This window comes from Haliotis cracherodii, unplaced genomic scaffold (assembly GCF_022045235.1).
Source record: "Haliotis cracherodii isolate W230 unplaced genomic scaffold, xgHalCrac1.p SCAF_45, whole genome shotgun sequence".
In the NCBI taxonomy this organism is placed as follows: Eukaryota; Metazoa; Mollusca; class Gastropoda; order Lepetellida; family Haliotidae; genus Haliotis; species Haliotis cracherodii.
Window position 1 is genome coordinate 16027 of NW_027266303.1, and position 6083 is coordinate 22109.

At 42.3% G+C, this 6083-nt stretch overlaps 1 non-coding gene across 1 annotated transcript; it reads right to left on the bottom strand.

Moving 5' to 3' along the window:
• Positions 1 to 391: 391 nt before the first annotated feature.
• Positions 392 to 584, bottom strand: LOC139441840 (U2 spliceosomal RNA). Its single transcript, XR_011651681.1, has one exon. It is a non-coding gene; the product is annotated as a U2 spliceosomal RNA (small nuclear RNA).
• Between the last annotated feature and the right edge of the window lie 5499 nt (positions 585 to 6083).

Consider the following 6083-nt stretch of genomic DNA (forward strand, 5'->3'; position numbering starts at 1 on the left):
AATGACGCGTCAGGCGCGTGTGTAGTTCTTTAAACATCTATTTAGGAGGGGATGCGACGTTGAAAACGTCTTGTAGTGACGAAGCAGACTGTTGTTGTGACAGAGTGATTGTCTAGACGTCATATCCGGCGTGCGGCGTCATGGGCGACGGCCTTGGTTACGGGGGACTGTATGTAGCTGAAAGTTGAAAAATGCTACTTTTACAAACTTGTAGGGGTTGGTGTGGTTAAGGGACGGACTGCACGTGTGAACAGGTATATGTCTAAGGTTTCAAAGTAATAAAATATGGTATCTATTGAGAACTAAGGGCGAAAAACGGAGCGGCAGTGCCAAATAAGACGAATGTGAAGATGTAGGCAAAGCTGAGAGTTCTAATTTTTGATTGAAATATGAGTGGTGGGCCATTCCCGGAGGTACTGCAATACCGGGTCAACCCGTGATGAGGGCGGAGCAAGCCCCGTGGCACCTCATCCCATTCTAAAAATCAGTTTAATATCGATGTCTCCATTAGGAGACGTATCAGATATTAAGCTGATAAGAACAGATACTACACTTTGATCTTAGCCAAAAGGCCGAGAAGCGATGCCGGCTGCCGGCTTGCGCCGCCAAAGTACATCTACTGACACAACATACCATTTAGGGGCTGTTTATTTACATGAAGCGCTTAAAATCATTGGCCAGCAATATTACAGGCGCAAATACGCAATGCTTTTAAAGCGTCTTAAAATCCCTGTGAAGGCGGTATAATTTCTTGCGAAATAGCCCCAAAGATTTGTCTTCAATGCATGTCTATTTCCGTATTTTGCGATTGCTGTTTTTGTCAGTAGTGTAGTATGAGTGATTAAATACTCACATTATCAAATTGATGCTGTTTGAATGGGTGTTTCATTGTTTGACGGAACTACTTAGAAACTACATGACCCTCTGACCTCTCATTTTATTGTTTGAAGCGGTAGTAGAATCTGTGATCTACGCAGTATTTCCCAGCAATGCCCAACTGCCTGCCTGGCATCAAGTCGCGTCAAACCCGCGTCGCATGCGTTCAGTTGAATCTGGCATATTATCTTTATTTCATGTCTAATACAGTTAACCTATCTATTTACTCGATTTCTCACTCAACCAGCCACACACTATTGCTGTGAGCATTTATTTGCAATATTGTTTTAAGCCGCAATTAACCCAATTCTGCCAAACAGATTCATTAGGTTCAACCTGAGTTAACCAGTAATAATAAAGGACAACTTAAGGCAGTAGCAAAAAAAACCAACGAATAAATTGCAACCATACATATACCCGTTGTACATATGTGGGGAATCGTACCCGGGTCTTCGGCGTGATGGGCCAACGCTTTCACCGCTAGTCTGCTCCACCGCCGCTCAGACCAATAAATGACGTCATATGAGCATGCTGACGTCACATGAGCATGCTGACTAGAGCACTGCACCTCACTACAGTGGCAGAGGTGTGGTCGGCTTTACTCAACTTACGTTAACACAAGTACAACTACAACTACAAGTACAAGGAAATACAAGGAAATACTTAACATGTACTAACATTGGTCAACTCACCTGACCTTTGTGTTTTCCCTTGGTCATCAAGTTCACCTCGGTTGTCACGGGTTTTTAAAATCAAACGGGAGCAGTAAGGTTTCAATGAACATACGAAACATTGAAATATGAAAATTTGAAGAAATAGTCCATATTTTCACATTTACACCAATATTATACTTTGTACTTAGTTAGATAAATGTATAAAACTCTCACCAACACGGGTAAACAGACTTCCATTGGACGACAGCCACAGCTGACACACGAGGACAAACGCCATCATTACATAATAACGGTGAGTGATCGCCGAACACGTAACGAGGCACGAGCTGCAGGTATTTTAACCTGATCGCAGGTGTGTTTGGATCGCACTTACACCCTTTCTTCAACGCACAATCGCTGACTTTGTGTTTCTCAAAATATTCATAAGGATCAACAATTCGATATACTACAAGTCTGCAGCAATGAAACCTGCCACACAATATTTTGAGTCTAACAAAGAAGGCCGCCGGAATATGTTTATTTATTTATTTATTTATTTATTTATTGCCGTTTCATGGTATTTCTATTTCTAGTTAATATCATTTTATTCAGCCATTACCAATGTATGTATGTATGTATGTATGTATGTATGTGTAGCAGGGCGTGGAGTCGTCCCACAGATGACATCTTTACCTTGGCAGCTTGCTGACGGGATTAACCTCTTTGGTCATGTGGACAAGTCGTCCGACCTCGGATCAGAAGGTCCGTGGTTCGAATCCCATCACGGGGAAATTTTATGGCCGCTATGTATGTATGTATGTATGTATGTATGTATGTCTAAGTATTTACCTCTATGCTACATGCTTGTTATTTTGCAATGTCAGACCGCTTTTTGTGTGTTTGTTGTTTACCGCCGCAGCCAGCAATATTCCAGCTATGTGACGACGTTCCATAAATAAATAATAATCATAATCATCATCATCATCATCAGCAGCAGCAGCAGCAGCAGCAGCAGCAGAAACGAAGACATGCATCAGGTCAGCCGGTCCCGTCAGTCGCCTCTTACGACCAGCATGAAGTTGGGCTGCTGAAGTCTAACCCGAATCTTCACAGGTCACAGTGGACAGAGTTCGAAAACCTCGCCGCGTCATACACACATGAAAGTCGTTCAAATTGTGGTACTTATTGTTACCCTGCCTGGTCGTGAGGTGATAAAACAAGTAGTGGTCAGCTCATGAATTTCATCAACAACAATGATGTATGTTTTGTTTGTTTGTTTGTTTGTTTGTTTGTTTGTTTGTTTGTTTGTTTAACGCCGCACATTCCAGCTAAATGACGGCGATCTGTAAATAATCGAGGCTGGACCAGACAAATCAGCATGAACCACGTCAGTGAGCCTGACCACCCGACAATGATCTATGTCTTACAATATTTAGTGTTATTCGTTTTCATTGATAGAGTTATAACATTATGGCAAGTGACTACATTATACTCTGCCCAAAAAGAGACGCAAACGTTAATATGAATATAATTTATATATCATATATATAATCAACAGATGATAATCGATTGTTCAAAATTAGCACACATTTTTTTCATTGATTGATCCAGGTTCCATATGGCACACATGGGGCAGTAGATTTTGAAGGGGAAGGTCATCTGTTCTCAATATCTTGTATGGCCGAAACTGTCTGGCATTGTCGTCCCATGAGCTCAGATACCGAAGTGTGGCCCCCACTCTGCCTGCAGTGCTTGTGCCAACTGTCGGAGGTTCTGTGTTGCTGACGTTGATCCAGTGCAACCCATCAATGTCTTGATTCAGTTTCAAGCTGGAGATCCCGGAGGACCATGGCAGGGCCTGGATGTTGTGATTCCTGAATTCCTGCTAATGCCATGTGGGGCGTTGTCTTGTTGGACAATGGCGTTCGCTTGTTGCATAATCGGAAAGACGTGTGGCCAAAGACGCTCATCTGTGTAACGTTGTGCCGTTTAATCCCTCAGCAAATGAAAACCCAACGTTGTATAGCTCAACAAGTGATGTTGCACGTGTCATCTTGGTGTGTTTCGGCACAAGGTTGTGTATTTGCGATTTTTTCATCTTTTCAACAAATTTCTGCAGTACTCTATTCCTTCCGTGCAAATCAATATCAATCCAGTTTTGTTATTTATTTTGTATGGATGTCCGCAGCAGATACTTACCATTTAACTACTTTTGCGTTTCGTTTTTTTTTGTGCAGATTACGACTTTCTTTGGTATGTTTGTGAAGTAATCGTCATAGATTTGCTGTAAATGAGTTATTGAATGAGTATTGTTTTACGCCGCGTTTAGCAATATTCCAGCAATAACACGACGGGGGACACCAGAAATGGGCTTCACACATTGTACCCATGTCGGGAATCGAACCCGGGTCTTCGGCGTGACGTGCGAACGCTTAAACACTAGGCTATCCACCCGCCCGCTGTAAATGAATAATCGTATAAATATGTACACGTTCGTATGAAAATATAGACCTTTCCCGGCACCTCTTTAAAAAAAAGAAGGTAATTTGACAAAATATTTGTTAAGTTAGTCACCAAAATGGCACAGGATTCAAAGCGACGCCCCGATGCCTGAGAAATATTTCCCCCTTTTAACATCAAACATAGATATTGAAAATAACACACGTCATTGTTAATAAAGGTTCCTTATTACGACCAATGGAATTCCGTCTCTGCAAAAGAAGTTAAACCTACAAGCGCTGCATAAGTGTCTTCCAAATTCTGAGACACACAGCTGTTTTCTCAGTTAAAAAGTTAAGCTGTGATGAGAGACATGTTGGTATACTACTGTGAAGAGCCGCCTGCGCACATACAACCGGGCTCCGTCTCTAAATACTTATAATAACTTATAATAAGGTCACCCCATTGTTTCGTACATATGTGCTTGTCAGGGTAAATGCAGCTTAACTTTGTAACTGAAAACAAGGGTGGGTGATTGGTTGGTTGGTTGGTTGGTTGGCTACCTACCTACCTACCTGGCTGGCTGGCTGGCTGGCTGGCTGGCTGGCTGGCTGGCTGGTTGGTTGGTTGGTTGGTTGGTTGGTTGGTTGGTTAGATAACTATTACAAGCTACAAGCTACTTAAATAAGAAAATAAGAAAATAAGAAAACTATTATTGTTGCATTTGATGCAATTTAGTTCGTTATCTATGCTGAACCGCAAAAAGAAACGTCTCCATGGATAGATATATGAGAAACCTTATTTGTCACTGTAAACATAAACTAAGCGGCAAAAGAGAGTATAGGTTTTCCTAAAAAAGCGATAACTAGTGGAAAGTGGGTATTGGGAATATGACTACCAAGGAAGCTGGCTGGCTGGCTGGCTGGCTGGCTGGTTGGTTGGTTGGTTGGTTGGTTAGATAACTATTACAAGCTACTTAACTAAATAAGAAAATAAGAAAATAAGAAAACTATTACTGTTGCATTTGATGCAGTTTAGTTCGTTATCTATGCTGAACCGCAAAAAGAAACGTCTCCATGGATAGATATATGAGAAACCTTATTTGTCACTGTAAACATAAACTAAGCGGCAAAAGAGAGTATAGGTTTTCCTAAAAAAGCGATAACTAGTGGAAAGTGGGTATTGGGAATATGACTGCCAAGGAACAGGTACCAAAAAACACCTTACCCGAACGCGCCTTTCACGGCGCTAGTGCGGTCACAAAAAAATGGTGAAACAGGTTTCCTGCCTATGGCATAAACTGCACGTGCATGTTATCTGTATAAATGCGTTCGTCTGCAGGATATAACCACACGTGAAGAAAACACACAAAAGAAATGCCACGACTGTCACAGGAGCAGAGCGAGAGAGCCATCGGTATGGCCGAAATGTGGGCAACACAGGTCCCAATTGCCAGAAGGTTTTGTTGCAAACCATTGACAGTAGCCAGGCTGATTCAACGGTATAGGTAGACAGGGAGGACACAGGACAGGCCTAGAACCGGACGACCCCGAGTGACAACACCACTGGAAGACGGTCAGATACGACCCATTCACCTGTGAAACAGATTCGTAACGGCGACGGCGACGGCAGCAACAGCTTTGGGACATCCCATTAATCATCGTACAGTACTATGACGACGTCGTGCTGTTGGAATCCGAGCGTATCGTCCTTTCCTAGGAATGGTACTGACTGCTCAACATCGACGCCTGAGACTGCGATGGGCGAGGCAGGTTCGACGCTGGCAAGTGAGAAATTGGCGAGAGACCAAGTGTGGCAGCCAGTTGAGCTTCCGTTCTAACAAAACCAACAGCAAGGGACATTGTTTCAACATGACAATGCCAGACCCCATACTGCAAGACTGACTGCTTGACATCATCCGTTACTTATACAAGGTGTTGCTGTTGGAATGATATTATAAACAACTCCGTTCGGTGGTATTGAAGCCATTTTTCTTTTATTGAAATGGTGAAATAAGATAGAAAAAAAATACCCGTTGACCTGAAGTATTTCAAACATCACTATTTGATTCATAATCACATGCATATGAAATATTCCGAATCGTACAATCTGTCA